General features: G+C 28.4%; 1 long non-coding RNA gene across 1 annotated transcript; it reads left to right on the top strand.

The window, feature by feature from the left end:
- The first annotated feature begins 12277 nt into the window (after positions 1–12277).
- On the top strand, positions 12278–13627 carry LOC111906797 (uncharacterized). Its single transcript, XR_002855341.3, has 2 exons — positions 12278–12703; positions 12796–13627. It is a non-coding gene; the product is annotated as an uncharacterized LOC111906797 (long non-coding RNA).
- The last annotated feature ends 5041 nt before the right edge of the window (positions 13628–18668 follow it).

The following is an 18668-nucleotide window of genomic DNA, read 5'->3' as shown; positions in this document are numbered from 1 at the left end:
TTATTTCTTATCATTAAACAATTGGGCATATATTTTGGGCTATTTAAAAAAAATAGACTATTAAATTTGGACTTTAAATATTTTAGATTTTTAATATAGGGGTCACACGAGCTACCCCGTGTAACAACATAGATCCTCCCTTGAATTCCACCCAAGATACAAGATATATAACATTTGTTATCTAAATTAGCAGAAGTGAAATCATTTATGATATAATTTCATCTAAGTGAGTAGACACAAAATCTTTAGTCTCAAAATTAGTAAACAAATACAATCAAACCTCCATATTCCTCCGTAAGACGCCATAAACAAAAACAAAAAAGATCATTAAGAATTACTAGACAAAGTGAAAAAGTTGTTACAAAGAAACAAATTTGTCAGACGTGGGAGCTTTTTTTTTCTGAAAAAAAGTTAATGTTTTTAGATGAAAAATGTCTCACCATCATACTACCGATAAATCTACTACAAAAAAACTAAAAATATGTGGGTTTTCGAAATAAAATAAACATGTTTGGACTTAAACCGAGAAAAAACTCGAAAGTATATAGTTTTTATATAATTAACCTTATATTCATAACTAATTTATAACCTGTGGGAACCATGATTATAAAATTAATTAAACTTTTATAATAAAATTTTATAATTATTAATCAATTATTATTTTTAAATAAGTCATTTTAAATAAATTATTAATTAAGAAGTATATCAAAATTTTAACGTTATTATAACTTCAAATTTAACATATAATTAAAAAATGTAAATTTGAAATTTGAAATGAGTTGCCTAATATATCCACATGACACATGACATAATATTAAATGAAGAGCTGTATTAGAGTGACATTTGGCAAAATGATATTAAAACTATCTCTAAATATTATTAAAAGAAACCTTATGACGTCATTTTAAATAATTTAGACCCTTGATTGTATTTCAATCTTATTTTTTCCACCCCTAGATCAAATTACTGACATTATATTCCCCATATGGAAAATATTTAATTCAAATAAATGTTTTTCAATCGTCAAACAATAATTTACATTCGTTGAAATGAAATGTATTTAATTCCAATAAAAACTTTGCATATTTTAAATCTTGAATTTCTGGTTATGAAGATTTTAATATGGTCAATTTTTAAAGCATATTACTAACAAACCATTTCAATCAAGGCATTAATATCAACCATTAATATAAATCCGTTTATATTAGTAAACCATTAATATAAAATCTATTTTTATTAGGAAATCATTAATACCGAAAAATCATATTCAAATTATCACATAGATATACGATTCATCCTTGAATCTGTGACTCACACTTATTTTCAGTCATTTCTTTTCTTCAAATCTTATCCTACAACATCATTATTATTGCTTATAACTTTCATCACCATTCTCTGCTTCAAACATTCGCTCTTGTGTACTAGAAGGTCAATACATTCTTTCGCTTTATATATATATATATATATATATATATATATATATATATATATATATATATATATATATATATTTGATTATTTTTTTGTTTCTATATCAAATGTATGTATTCATATATTTCGATTTTCTTTGTCACAAGTTATATGAAATTAGTTAACAACTTTTTTGAAACTTTTCAAATAAACAGGAAAAGATATTACGTACCTTTAACAAAACAAAAATTAACTATATTGAGAACTGACATTAATTACGAAAATGTTACTTTTATATATTAGAGATGATTATGATTTTTTTTTAATTTTTATGTCATAAGAATCCGGTTAATTTTGACATGATTTTAATATATCATTGAAATTATTATGTTTTTGTATATCATATCAACCTATTTTTTTTTATCTTTATATAGTAACAATAAAATTTATAAATTTACACAACAAATATACATATTTTGAATTTTGTAATATTATTATACCTTACAAAATACAACTCCCTCTAAAATAATTTTCGCCAATAATTTCATCCATATTTTCACCAAATTTAAATTTGTATTTTCTTTATATACTACATCCGTCCCAAATTAATTGTCCACATTTGATTTTTGAAGTCTTTATTCTTCAATTTTGACCTTAAATATTTTTGTTTTCGATAGATAATAATTGATAAAAAATATATGAATTGATTGTATTTTAAATTTCTTTTCATTGTTATAAATTTTATCAAGAAATATATAATATAAATAAAAATATTTAAGGTCAAAGTTGAAGAAAAAAGACTTCAAAAGTCAAAAGTGGACAATTAATTTGGGACGAAGGAAGTAAATTTTTTTAATGATCCTGATTTTTTTCCTCCAAAAGTATATCAAACATTTACGTCTTAGATAATGCTGCTGCATTATAATTATTACTTTCTAAAAATATATCTGTTTAATGAGGAATTTAATATAATGAAGGAAGTAAATGTTAATTAAAATATGATATATATTTCATAATTATTACACGAGTTTATTAAAAAAAATTAATATCAAGGTGTAAACATTAAACATTTTTAAAGTGAAATTTTAGAATATATACAAACGATGATGTTGTACAATGAAATATAAAATTGAATAGACTGAAAAAATAACTATTAAGGCAGTCAATTTTGAAAATAACATAGTTTTGGAAAATTATAAAGTAATATAAAAATTATAAGATATTAGGAGATTTGTAAAAAGTACAATTAGTAAAAACGTTACGGTTATTAGAAAAAATAAGACCGTTAAGATTAGTAAAAATACAATATATAAACTAAATTATCACAACAGTAATGAAATGTCATTATTTGATATTTCATATAAATGAAAGATATACCAAATTACATTGATGATATACTAAAATTATTCAAAGTTGCACCAAATTAATGCAAAGTTCTTGCAAACATCAAATAAATAAGAACAAACATAAAAGCTAGCATTTATATTCATAATCAATTTAAAATAAACCAATCATGATTTAGAAAAGAGTCTCCATTGATGATATACAAAAATTAATCCATATAACATTTAACAATCTATAAATTATATTATATAACTTTATTTAAATAAATGAAAAAGATGTCAATATTTAATGCAGTAGAAAAAACGGTATATTGGTTGTCAATATATGTTTAAATTAGGTAACCTTATTATGGAAAGAACGTCTAATTAAAATGCTTATAATTATATAACAATATCATAACTATATGAGACGAGGAAGGTCGTTTAACTAATAAAACAAAAAATGTTGTCTACAAAAAGGTCCTTCAATGATTATAGATATTTATCGTTTTCAATGTATTTTTTACATATTTCAATAATACCAATAACCATATATATATTTTTTATAATCATTATGCAAAATCTGTAAACGATCATATGTTTTTTTATGCGTTTCCCGCCTTTAATGCGAACTGTAATCTAGTTCGGTTATTAGAATAGAGACGTTCAAAAACGAAAAACAGATACATAATTCTTGGGTAAAATTGCTGATAATAATATCGACGGCGTCTCATATATCATTTCTTCTTTTCTTCTAATTTTGAAAATTTTCCAAATAAAGAAACTTCTCGAGATGAAAGTCACTGTAGTTCATTTGGTATTATATAGGGTATTAAAAGTTAATCTACAATAATTCATTTTGTTGGATTATCTATAAATATGCATCAAGCAATTGTGTTTATATGTTTTGCTTTCTTTATTTATATTAAACTATTCATTTTTAAAGTAAATAAATTATTAGATCAAATGCCAATTCTGCCAATTCTGTTTTTTTTTTCCAAAGCTTTATAATTTATATATTGTACCTAGTACTTACTTTTTTTTTTTTTTTTTTTTTTTTTTTTTTTTTTTTTTTTTTTTAAGATTTTGGATTTTTAGAAGTATTTGGGCTAAAATTACAAATAGGTTAAGGTTGGGTTAAGTCCAACTAAATAGAATTGCAATTTTAGCGTTTTAGATATGAATTGGAGTATTGAGACTTTGGGTAAGCCTTCTTATGAGTTTAGTAGAAAAGATAAAAACTAGACAACCAGTAAAGGGGTAAAAAAGACTATTGCATAAAGCGATAAAGCATCTTAAATCTTAAATCTTAAATTCTTAATATAGACTTATTATAATACAGCCAACTTGTGTATTATTTGATGCAGCTGGATTAATTAGAAGCGAATAATTAAGACATGTCGGTATATTGTGGGTTAAAAGACATTATACTCGTTAGACGAAAAAAACAAACAATACAAATTTAAAATGATGCATTAATTAGGGGTGTTTAAACATATTAAAATCCGAAAATCCAATCTAATAATTTAAAATCCCAACTGAAATTGTCCAGTTTTCAAATTCAGGTAGTTAAACACCTCTAACTAATATTTGTAAATTTTATTTATTATTTTAAAATAGAAATTAAAATCCCCTTTTATATTTAATTTGTATTTGTATGCTATAGGACGTATGTTTTTAACACACGAAGGAAACACTCATATATAGATCTAACATGAGTTTTTCTTTTTATGGTCTAGGGAGTGAAGTTTTTATTAATAGCTAGTCCTTTTTTAAGACCGTACCGCCTCATTTAAATTGATTGCTATAAGAAATTTTGTATAAAGAATCAACACATATTTATATCTTTTGTATTTGATAATTTTGATATTTTGTGTCAGATGCTATGAAATTTATTAGTAGAATCCAATGGGTCATATATAGTAACTAAACGAATACCCACGTGTTGCGCAGAATACAACAATATATTTAAAATTTTATAAATATATCAATAATGTTGTTAGCTCTTATATAATAAATTTTATAATAAGTTGGTTAAACATGATTTATTTGGAATTATATGATAATGTAGACATCTTTTAAAACTCTATAATTCCAATTTTCTCAATAGTTTCTACCCGCAGGTTACTCATGAATAAAATTAAATATAATATATGGTTGAATGATATTTATAGTTGATGTTATGATTAATTAATTTTAAAAAGTTTATATGCTTAAGATTTTAATTTCTATCATTGTAATTATTTAAAATATCAAACATTGTTTTTGTTTTTAAAGATAATAATATAATTTTTATATATAATGTTACTTTTAACTATTGTTGTTGTAAGTTATTTAAAATAACGTATTTGGAAACTCTTAATTATTTTAATTTGGTTTCAGAAATTTAACTTTTTTAAAATTTATTTGATGATTGTTTTTAATTTCTTTGATTGTAATTATTTAAAACAACAAATATTTTTTTTATTTTTAAAGATAACATTATAATTTTTTATATAATATTACTTTTAACTATTCTTATTGTAAGTTATTTTAAGCTACTTATTTAAAAATTCTTAATGATTATAAAAATAGTTTCATGATTTTTTTTGTTAATTTATGATTACAATTTAGGTTTAACACTATAATTTATAACTTTTAACTATTTATAAAATAGTCACTAGATTTTTTTCAAGTTTAACTGAATTTTAATTTAAGTTAACCGTTTAACATTATATTATAATTAATAATTTAACTATTTTGCATAAAATCATAAATTATACAAAAGTTGCGACTTTAAAATGATAATTGCTCACATAAGACAATATATCTAAAAGAGTAAGTTAACTATAATATGTTAAAAAGTTAAAAGTCATAATTTTATAAATAGAAGTAAAATTTGATATTTTAATATTGTAGTTTAGTTGATTCATGATTAAAATTTAGTTTTAGCATTAACTTAACATTACTAAACAATTTATAATAATTATTAGAAAGAAATGGAAAGCCCATGAGGTTTCAAATACATGTGGTGTAACTTGCACCGTGCAAGTAAAAATGTCTCTTTTATACATATACTAGGCGAATATCCGCGCGCTGCGCAAAATGAAATTCAAACTTTTGGTAATCTTATGTTATTGAAAATATTTATATCATTTATGTTAACTATAAAATAATAATTATTACATTTAGTTTATATATAATTATAATTATTTTGAACAATAGATAAAATAACGTTTATTAAAATCAAATCATTTAATGGTCTTTACTCGTATTTTACGTGTGTATAACATTAGTTATATTTGTCAACTATTTTAACTTACTACTGTTATGATTTAGTAATTTTTTTTTAAAAAAATTGATGGTGTTTTAATCTCATCATGTTGATTGTCATGATCGAGGAGCGGGTTGCAGTCATTCAAACTGTTGATAAGATTGCCGATGAGACTTAAGAAGGGGATCTTGATGTGGATAGACGACAGGGGAGAGGAAAAGTTCATATGATTCAATATTACTGGCGATGGGCGAAGAGTTCAATGATGCTAACTTGGGTACTAGGAGTCTGGGGGGCTTCGATATCTATGGAAAGCGTGGGAGAAACCCATAGGTTTTCCTGTCACAAGTTCAAATACTTCAAGTATGGAGAAAGAGGGCATGTCAATCGTGATTGTAAGAAGGCTCATATGTGTTTTTACTGTCACCAATTAGTTCACTTTAAACCAGACTGTCCTAAGTGGGTGGCGAAGGGGGTAATGGTCCTAACGCATAGTCTAGCAGGAGGTCAAGGTCGAGTCTCAAAAAAACATTGGTATGTATTTTTATCTTTGACTATTTCATTTTGTGTTTATCTAAAATAGGTATGTTCATAGGCAATGGTGTACCAAATTACGTTATATCTTACTCTGGGAGCTTTAGAATAGAATCGGGTGCTTGACTGTATTTTTGATTTTAATGTCCATTCGGGCGTAGAAAGCAGTTGTAGTTAGATCTGATTAGGTGCAGGCCTATGTGAGTGGGTCGATTATAAGGTCTCGATAGCTTTGCTCGAAGTAGCACCAGTTTGTGTCGCGGGGCTCAAGAAGGAAGCGATTTTGATGATCGGTTTAGGAGTTGCAGCCTAAGGATGAGGGTTCCACTGATGGCTTAGGATGAAATTTTCTACAACGAGGGTTATGGTCTTCCATATTTTTGTGTTCAGAGGAAAGAGTGGGCATGCATATGATTTCACTTAGGATGTAAACCCAACATGTGACTAGATAGTCGTGGTTTCTACGACACGTGTGGAAATGCAGAATATGATTCTTATGGTATGGTTGGATTGAGATATTCTAGATGTGGCCAAGAGAGTCATTATTGTTGAGATTGTAAAACGATGACATCATGGGTCTGCTTTTTTTGAAATCAGTTAGGTCATGTTCAGACTAATTGTTTCAGGTAAGCATGAAAAGTGAATGGGACCAACAACTTTCATTGTCTCTGATGTGTCCTTATTACGAGAATGAATCCTTTCATATTCATGATGATTTTTGCGATGAGTTTCTTGATGAGAAATTGTTGGTTAGATGGGTGGTTAGCCCTTTGGTTGATAGCTAGAGATTTGTTACAAAGATAGTACTATTGGAGTTATTACTAGTGCATCTGGATGGGAAACATAATGTTCGAAGTGTTAGTATTGGGGTAAGTTCTGAGGTCTCTATATGAGATTTGGAGTTTCCTTGAGTTTGATTGGTCTTTATCTGAAGGAAAATCTCACGTTGTGTTATACATTCCAAGATTCAGGGTTGGTATGTATCTGGTTGAGCTGGTTTGAGAGATGGTTGTTGGCAATGAAAGTTGGTGGTAGTTCGAAACCTAAGTAGGAGAGAACTGAGTAGTCTAATTGGGGGATCAACAGATTGTTTGATTTTGTGGTTTTCATACTTTGGGTCAGAGGAATCTGCGGTTATGGTGGGCGATACTTTTGGCATAATTTTATTGTTGCATAAGAGAAAGAAGGTAGGCTACCATCGAAGTGCTCATGGTTAGGAAGTTTTCATATTGCATTTCTCAAGGATCCGTCAGAGTCCTTCATGGTTACAAAGAATTCACGGATTGGGAAGATTGTGAGAAGAGAGCAAGTTACCATTAGGTTTATGTCTTCAGGGAGATGTGTGTTATCCTCACCTCGCAAGTTGTTGGGTGAGGAGCTCGTTCTAATTAATAGTCCTTTTCAGGAACGTCGAGGATTAGGTCAAGAGGCGTTTGGACCACTCAGGTTGAGTATCGATTGTTGAGGGTTTGGTCATATCGTTGTATAGATCCCGATCTATAGTTAAGGATGAGCAGTTGTTGATCTGTCAAACAAATTTAGAGTTTGGTAAGTGTATTTTTTCAAGGGCTTTGTTCAACAGTGTATTGGATCATTGGATTAGTTGTTGATCCATTTTTGATCGTTGGTTATTTCGTTCATCGTCAGCAATTGGGGATGCTCAAAGGATTTGAACATTATCAATTTAGAGTGCCATACATGCGTCAACCTTTCGTTAAGTTATATACACGTGTAACATTAATTGTTTGTTGTGGAATTATTGGTCATAACATGCTCAAGTTTGGTAACTGTCCTTGGTTATAGGAAATTCGGATGTTGGAGTTGCATTGTTTAGTCTTTCAGGTGTGACCTTGGATCTGCGCAAAATCCAATTTTTGGCAGGTCACCCTGAAGTTTCATATTCAAGGAAAGATGGTTAGTAGGTTGATGTCATTTTTAGGAATGAAGATTATTAAAGGAATTTTTTTCATCAGTCAGCTTGTGACCAAGGAAGAAGATGCTGCAAATTTAGTGTTACCACTTCTGGAAGGTTTGAAGCATCAATGTCAACATGGGATAGGGTCCGCGATGGTCTTAAGTCAAGGTTTGCATTGAGAACCTCATTGCCCATTCTTTTCTGATGAAGGATTTGAGGTTCGAAGCACGATCCAAATACCTGATGGGGTCTAGTAGACTGGGGGTCCGTCGTGTGTCAGTTTTGCTTGTCATCTCTATAGCTTTGTTAAAAGACCATGGGGGAGCCCATGTAAATTGTAAGGGTGTTATAAGACTACAATTTTGACTCATAGCATTCACTTGCAATGAAATAGGCTTGATAGCTAAAAATAGGTCGTTGCAGGGGTGATTGTAAGACTACGATTTGACCCGTAGCAATCACTTGGATTGAAGCATATCCGTTATTTTTTGTTTAGTTATTTCTCTTATTAGTCGTGAGGGTTGTTAGAGCCGAGTGGATGTGTAGTTTAGTTAGTCTTGGTTTGTTTGAATCTTGAATAAGGTTGCGCTCTTGCGACTTTTTGCGAGGTTGTTGGAGGTGGCCGTCAACCAAGGATAATGTGTTTTATTTTATTTGTAGGACGACACAAAGTTAGAGAGATCTTGGATGGATCAGAACTTTGAACTTTTAGTAAAAAAGGAGGTCGTCTGTTTAGAGTTTTGTTCTGACGCTACTGTGGCTGAGATTTTGACCTTTGGAATTTTTCTGCTTAGGAATGGACCTTGTGTCTGGATTCAGGATCCTTCTTAACGTAATTGCTGATCCCACCTGCAGGAATTGTGTCGGTCCATTTGTAAGGAAGTGAGCTTGGAAAAATTCACAAGTGGATTGGAGGGTGTTTAGGGAGTAATTGATAAGGAAGAATTTTGAGGACGAAATCTAATTCAAGTAGGGGGAGTTGTAACACCTATTTCCTAGTATGATTCTCCGATCTAAGTTTTTGGGGTTTTGGGATGGCCAATACATGGTAATGGAGTGACCACGATGTGGCAACTGATAGGTTTTGAGCATTACATCAATCCTATGGTGCACATGCAACCCTAAAGCTTTGGATCTAGGTTCTCTCTAATTGTACACGCAATAATTATTATCTAAAGCTATAACCCTAATATATCATGCATAAATCAAAATTTATATCTAAAACAAAGTTAGAATCTTACCTTTCAAGTTGTAGCTAGCTTGATCTTCAACCTTCGAGAGCTTAGCACCTCAAATGTGATGCCTCTAATAGATCACAAACACCACAAGAAATGGAAGAATATTAGAGATAGAGGGAGAGGCAAAAAATTGGCTCAAGATCCTTCTACGGTTTCTAGTAGCCGATTTTGGGATGCCATGGGGTTCCTTATATAGCTGAGCAGTAAGGGTTTCAGTCAAAACCCTAATCCAGTTGCTTGGTCCTTAACCAGCCCATAGGATCCTTCCAGAGGGCCCCATGGACGAATTCTATGTGGACTCCCACATAAATTTCGTCCATTCCTTCCTTATGGACCCTAAGCCCAACTTTGTAACTATCTTATAATTACAGTACCGGTCCCCTTAATTTAATTAATCTCTTTTGACCACAAAATTAATTCTAAATTAATTCTTGACCAATATTAATTAAAAAAATATGATTTCTCTTTGATATATTATTCATATAATATATAAATAAATGATAATTAACCTTTTTCTCTATAATTCATCCAATCAAGTTGATATGGTGAAGGCAACCCAAAAGGACCATGCTACTATCGGGTCAAATACATACCGATTTCCAACATTCTCCCACTTGGATAAGTTTAATAACTATAAATGCAAGTACGACTTCAAAATCCGATTAGCAATCGTAGCTCTCAAAAACTGCTGTCGAACTCTAACACGTCCTATAGATAAGGGATCATGTAGTCCTCCATTCTCAAGATATCATGCGGACAAATACATGGAACATAGTCATACTTATTGTCCAACAGTTTGTTTTCCGATTTCTGATTTGTCTGACATATAACTTAATTGAACACATCAACTTAGTCCTGACCGGGCCCGACACATAAGTCAACACAAAATCGTCGAGGGGCCCAAGATATCACTTTTAACCTCTTAGAATAAAAGGAACGGATAAACTTTGACTTATATGCTTGTACTATTTACTAATTAAATCATACACAACAATACATTTTATAACATCAAGTTACTGATGCGTTTACGCATTATCAATGCACAACCAACTTGTAAACAACAACTCATATATCTCGATTTAAAGACTATACGATATTATCGTCTCACAATCACTCGTGATGAATTCCATGAAGTTATTCATGTGAGCGCGAGTTTAATCGAATACTCAAATCTTATATCAGGAGCACTCATGAACGTTGCAACAAACATTTGCTATGTCTAAACGCTTATACAATCTACAAGCCAATTCATGACAGTCTTGCCTCAATACTTACTTCCAAAGTATGATCGAACTGTGGATAGTTTGAATAATCCTATTATTTAGAAAGTCAAAACATGCAAAATGAAACAATAGAAAACTTTGGAGTTTTATTCCACATTATCTTTTTATGACTCACATTGATGTTTGAGAATACACTACAATTTGATTGTATTTTGAACAGAATAAATGAATGATTTTGGTAGTTGAAAAATGAAAATTTTACTTCATATTTTTGGGACGTTGAATGTATGACATCCAAAATTTTGGTGTGACATTTGGAAAAAGGTTGTATGTGTGTGAGTATGATGCAACATAGGGAAGATAAAGACACGCCAGTGTCTTGGTAACCAATAACAGGGGCAAACTAATTGTTAAGTATTAACCGATTAAGCTCTCTTAATTGGACCATTTCTTAATCAGTACTGTCAAATGAGTCATAAAAATAGTTGGGGCAAATTAGAAACTGAGTGCAAAATGATGGGAATTTTGTGGCATTAGCCTTATTTTGAATTATATTATAAGTTAGAAATCTATTACAAGTGTATAATCTTAATCATCTCAATCTCTCTACTCGCAAGTTACTAATGAATAAAAGTAAACATAATATATGATTTAATGGTATTTATAGTTGTTGTTATGATTAATTACTTTTTCTTAAATAATATGCACTTACCATTTTAATTTCTATCATTTAAATTATTTAAACTACAAACATTATTTTTGTTTTTAAAGGTGACAATATAACTTTTTTTTTATATAATGTTATTTTTAACTAGTGTTGTAAATTATTTTTAAACTACTTATTTGGAAACTCTTAATGATTATAAATATACTTTTAAGAATTTTTTTAATTATTTTTAGATTACATTTTAGGTTTTTCATTTAAAACTACGTTTTATAACTTTTAATTATTTATAAAATAATATTTAGATTTTTTTATGTTTAAATGAAATTTCTATTTAAGCGGACCATTTAACGTTATATTTAAATTAATAATTTAAATATTTTATACAAAATATCTAAAATTTATGATTTTAAAATGATAATGGTTTACATATAACAACATATCCAAACTGATAAGATAAATATAATATGTTAAAAATTAAAGACATGATTTTGTAAATAAAAGTAAAATATGGTATTTTAATATTTAACTTTAATTAATTTATGATTATAATTTATTTTTTACATTTATTTAATATTCTTAACCAATTTGTAATTTGTAATGATTATTAGGAACAAATTAAAAAGTTATAGGAATTTGGAAGACAAAATTGCAAAAATGGTTCATATGGTTGACAAATTTATGTGCTTTGGTCCAAAACAAAATGTTGGTGCACCACTGGTCCAAAATTGGATCTATCTATTGTTTTTCGTCCTTATCAACATAAAAAGATTATTATACCCTTATATTTGTTTTTTTTTAATTTTTTATATTTATTCAAATGTTTTTCATTAATTAAAATTAAGAAAAAGGTCTCTCTCTCTCTCTCTCTCTCTCTCTCTCTCTCTCTCTCTCTCTCTCTCTCTCTCTCTCTCTCTCTCTCTCTCTCTCTCTCTCTCTCTCTCTCTCTCTCTCTCCATATGTGTAACCCACAGAAAAAATGGGTCGACGCCCTTATCCACCCAAATCTTTATCATCTTCCTCGCTCCCTTGACGGTCACTACCATTGCCATCCCCCGTTACCTGCAAATCAGAAATCAAGGAAGAAGCCCATGAAGTCGGGGTCAAAGTTGTTCTCTATTTTTGAAGAACACTAGAAGTCAAGGTTCAAATTACTCAATTTTCCCTTTTTTCTATCCTGTTTGTATGTCTCATTCATTCTTCATCTTGATTAACGATTAATCTTTCAAGTTCCAGATTTGATGTGATCTTCTTTTGGATCGTAATCGGTACTATCACCGCTATACACCAACTTTGAACTCCATTACAGCCATCCTGTCATCACCCCTTCTAATCAGCCATCCTCACATTCTGCTCCTCTGTTCATCGGCCTGAACATAACCTCTAACGCCACCCACATCACACACCACCGGACTACCATAACCCAACATACCTGCAAGCCAACACACATATGCCATCAAAAAAGATAAAAAGAAAAGAAAAGACAGAAAACGAGATAGATTCAGAAGAGAGAAAGAAGAAGGGGTTGTGATCGAGTTTAATAAAAAAGAAAAAAAAACGAGATAGATTCAGAAGAGAGAAAGAAGAAGAGGTTGTGATCGAGTTTAATAAAAAAGAAAAAAAACAAATACAGGCCTTAACCTCTTCTTGATATACCATAGAAATCCGATCAACACTACCAGACTCACTATCCCCAAGTTCTTGTGATCTGAATCGAAGAAGGTTTGGTGAGAATCGAATCGGAACAGAAAAGAAGGAAGGGAGGGTCATGGTTGTTGTCGATTGAAGCTAGAATATGAAGGAGACTACCTGTGATTGTGAGAGAAGGAGGGGTGCATCGACTTGAGATTTGAGCTACGTGTGATGTGAAAAGTTTGTTGATGAACACATTGAAGAACACCGATGATTTTTTTTGGGTGAATGTTTGATCTGAAAAGTTGAGTTCTTTGTGTGTGTATGCGTGTGTGTGAGAGAGAGATAAGTGGGGTAATATATATTTTTTGTTTTTTTTAATTAAAGGAATTACAATTCAATTAAAAGAAATAGAAAAAAAACAATTTTAAGGGCATATTAGTCGTTTTAGGTGGGGTATAGACCAAAACCACACAAAAATGCTAACTATAAGGACCAAAATCATACAAAGTATCCGAAATTGGACCACCGATGCACCACCAAACTTTTTTGGACCAAAACCACATAATTTTGACAAGCACAAGGATCATTTTCACAATTTTGTCAATTTGGAATGGATTTGATGAAAGGAAAAAAATTATAATACAATATAGATAGATTATAAGAGATTGACAAATTTAAAAGTCTTAAAAACTTCATATATTTATTGAAATTTTGAATAGTTTTCTAGTTTAAATTTAATAATTCATACTCGTTAATGTTAAAATATATATGTTTTTGGAATGTCTAAACTCTTGAACATCTGGTTATAAAGGGACCAAATCTTGACATCTGGTTAATAATTCATACTATTTTGTGAGACAAGGGGACCAAATCTTGACCATCCATCTTGAATAATCAAAGGCTGGAATTTAATCATATTAAAACACAAGGAACCATAAGTAGGCGGTGGTATTTTTGTAATTAAATGGAACTTTAGGATTAGAATAAGGCATGGAGGGGCAGTAATGAAATTTTACGTTCTATTTCATTCAGATCGTAAAAACACTCCGTGTTCTTCTAAATCTTCTTAATTTTGATTCATAAAACCCTAAAAACCCTCGAGACAAACACTAAAACTCATTTGATTCAATCTCAATCATCAATATCTTCTGTTTCTTTTAGATTCGGATTTGAAAGCTCTGGTTTTATCAACCTTTCATTCTGATTTAGATTGTGAAATCGCTCGAGCATCAATAGATTAGATCTGATCACTTCAGCATTCACATCGTTCTTCTCCCTAATTTCTTTGAGTTCATTCATATCCTTCTCCCCTTTCAAATTCCCCTCGATTAAAATCATTCATCAATCTTCATCCAATAGTTTTTCCACCAAATCCCCTAATAATCGCACTCATCATCAAGAAAATGAATGGACCAGTATTCAGAAAACCCCTAACATCGACTAAACCATAGGATTGAAAAACCCTAGCCTTTTATTCAAGTTTTAGCAGTGAAGAACACCAGAATTCACACATTCATCATAGATTATCGATGGTTCAACTGAATCATATTTTGGGGAGAAGATTGAACCAAATCGCACATTTCAGTTTGCAGGTATTTTAAATATAATTTGATTTTAGAAGTTATTTTGTTTGATTAATTAGATGATCTGGTGAAAAATAAATAAATTTGTGCTAGCTAACTTGATATTATACATATTTTGATTTGATAAGTCAGGTATTGCATCCTATTTTGATTTTAGATGTTATTTTGTTATAAACTAATTTCTTTAAACCTTTTACTATGAATTAATGTGAAATATTCTAAAATTATGTGTCATATTATGGCTTTAGACATTATGATTTTGTTGGAAACCACTTAATTTGAACCTTTTTGTTAAATGATGTGTAATATCTGATTTTAGACATTCTTCTTTTGTTGGAAACAACTTTTATTTGAACCTTTTTGTGAAGTATTGTGATAGTTCTTGATTAATAATGAAGCAATGTCATATATTCTGATTTAAAATATGTAATATTCTAAGTATTATTATTAGTAAAATTTGAGTTATAATGTTATTTTCTTGATTAATTAGATAATGCAGAACATACATGGAAATAAGATTTAATACATTAATATTATAGGCAAACTGATGTAACATAATTTCTAATTCCTTATCATTCTGATTTTCAACATTGTGATTCTGATTCTGAAACCATATCAAGTTTCAGATCATCAACCATTCCTAAATAAAAGAAAATAAAGCTTGTTATTCCAAAAACTGGCTTATTCTACAAAATTAGATTCAAAAATTGCATCTAAAGTTATTCTAGGTGACATATAATACTCTAATCTCTTCATGGTTTTATCTTAGTGTGTGATTTTGAGTTACTATGATATAATCGGCGAATTTGTCTCTCTGTATGATTTTGAGTTAATGTATCCATCTATAAAATATTATATAAAACTCTGTGTTCTGATTATAGAATAGTTTTTAGTCAAAATAATGAAGTAATGGCATATATTCTAAAACTATATATATATATATATATATATATATCATATTCTTATTTAAAATATGTAATATTCTAAGTATTATGATTAGTAAAATTTATGTTCTTATGTTATTTTGTTGATTTATTAGATAATGCAGCACACATATATTGAAATAAGGTTTAATACATAACTATTCTAGGCATTTTGATTTAACACAATTTATGATTCCTTCTCATTTGGATTTTCAACCTTGTGATTTTGATTCTGAAACCATATCAAGTTTCGGATCATCAACCATTCCTAAATAAAAGAATTAAAGCTTGTTATTCCAGCAAATGGCTTATTCTAGATAATTGGATTTAGATTTTGCATCTAGAGTTATTCTAGGTAATGTATAATACTATAATCTCTTCACAATTTTATCTTTGTGTGTGATTTTGAGTTAATGTGTTACAATCTTTGAATTTATCTCTATATGAATTTAATTTGATAAGACATAAATTACTTCTTAAATTGATTTTAGATGTTATTTTGTTTGAGTAATTGGATTATCTAGTAAAAATTTAGTGAAATATTGTTAGATAACTTTATATTATGAGTATTCTGGTTTGATATTTCATATTTTTAATTTGATTCAAATGTTACTTTGTTTGATTAGTTATAAGATCTAGTAAAAATATTAGTAAAATAGTCTTTGATAACTTAATATTCTTGGTATTTTTATTTGTTAAGCTAGGTGTTACTTCATTAATTTGATTTTAGATGTTATTTTATTGATTAACCAGATGTTACTGCTTACTTTGATAAGTAAAACTAATTCATACACCAATGACTGTATTGTGTAAAGTTAATGTATATATGTAGAACATTCTAATATTTTACATTTTCTTTTATCATAACTTTATGTATTATTCAAAAAACAACTCTTTATACGTTATTAGGAGAATGTTTGATGTTGATAAATTAAAAGATCCAAAACATGAAGAAGTTAAAACTATTGTTGGTATTTTAGGTTTCAGTAATTGATAAATTATGTTTTATCTTTTTTTAAATTTCTTAATAGTCTTCAATTCATTTATTGATGAACTGTAATTTTAATTTGAGATGCTAATATGTTAATTAATGACATGATCTAGTGCTAAATTAGTAAAATATGGTTTGATATAGCATTCTAAACATTGTTAAATGATCCTGAATCCTATAAATCCATTGATTATTGGTTTTACTTTTTTGATTTGGTAGTTAATGGAATCTGTTGTATGTTGTAAAGTTGTAAATTTCACTAATGTTTGATGTTTGTGATTAATTTAAGTTTGCTTGTTTTCAAATATGATTGATTTAACAACATAGTATATTACTTGTTATATATTCAATTTAATGCTTATGAATATTTATAGAATATTTATGTAGAATATTTGAAATCGTAAAGAGATTTACATCTAGAATATATGAAATCCCGAGAGGTTTACATCTAGATTTTAACTCTACGGCTAACATAAAAAAAGTGTTCTAATTAAAGATATTGAGTTCTTATGAAAACTCAAAATCAACAAAATTGTTATGATAATCTAACTAATTATTCATTATTTCATTAAATTTTAAAGTTATTATTTTGATTCCTTGAAATTAGCGTTAGTATTCCATAAAAGTTTAAACCAAACATTTATATATAATTATTGAAGAATAAAATTACATTATGTATCAGATATTCTAGAACAAAATCTAGAACAAGACTAATTGGATATCATTGATGTTATGCAATGTTAAGTTTCAATATATGTCCAGGTTTATAACAACACAAGTATTTTGATATTATGTTTTGGTCTATAATCCTAATTACTCTTAAATTAATCATAATGTTTGATATAAGTAATCGATTTACTTTGTTATTAAGATATTTTACTTTAGTTTTAATTAAATTAGCAACATAGTATATTAGTTTGTTTTAGTTTTCATTGACGTGCAGTTGTAACTTTTAATATGAGTCTATATTCTTAATATTACATAATTATTTACATTAAGAATAATTTATTGATGCAGATAAAAGTAAAATAATGAAGAAATTGAAAGAAAAAAAACCAACAAAGAAGAAGGATTTAACTTCTAAATCTAGCATGTCATTAGAACACCAACTTCAAGGAAAATGTACAAACTTTAACACAATAGTATCATGTTGACAAGTATTATTAGAAAAATCTAGGCATTATGTATTCTGGTTTTGTATGATTATGATATTATTTACTAAATTTTCAAGACATTTTGTTGTTTAATTAAATGATGTCGTAAAAATATAATGATATAGGTATTGATGTATAAATATTCTAGACATTTTGATCTTGTTGGAAACCAAGAATAATTCAGGTATAGCCAAAGCCTTAACTAAAAGATAATTGTAAGGCTCGACAGATAAATTCAGTATTAATAAACAAACCAAGTATGAATAAAGTATTCTAGACATTAATATTTTGTTAGAAACTACTTTCTTTGAACCTTTTGGTGAAGTAATGTGTAATATTATGATAATATTGGATATAGTATCAACTTATGTGAAATATTCTAAAATTGTGTGTCGTATTCTAATTTTAAACATTATGATTTTGTTGGAAACAACCTGCTTTCAACATTTTTGTTAAGTATTTTGTAATATATGATTTTAGACATTTCTGATTTTGTTGGAAACAACTTGCTTTGAACCTTTTTGTAAAGTAATGTGTAATATATGATGTTAGAATTTACCTTTTTTTTTGAAATAACATGTTTTGAACCTTTTGTGAAGTATTTTATAATATTGTGATTGTACCTGGAAATAACAACATGAAATTCCTTAATTGTAAATTGCTTCTTAAATGATTTTTCATTCTTTTAAATTCTTAGAATTTTAGAAATATTGTATCATTACATTTTATTTTATAATAGGTTCGGAACATAATCGTTTTGTTTGAGAATAAATTTCTTCTTTATATCATAGTTTTATTGTTTTAATAAAAGCATGTTTTATTT

This window comes from Lactuca sativa, chromosome 7 (genome assembly GCF_002870075.4).
Source record: "Lactuca sativa cultivar Salinas chromosome 7, Lsat_Salinas_v11, whole genome shotgun sequence".
In the NCBI taxonomy this organism is placed as follows: Eukaryota; Viridiplantae; Streptophyta; class Magnoliopsida; order Asterales; family Asteraceae; genus Lactuca; species Lactuca sativa.
This window is presented reverse-complemented; position numbering and strand designations above follow the sequence as displayed.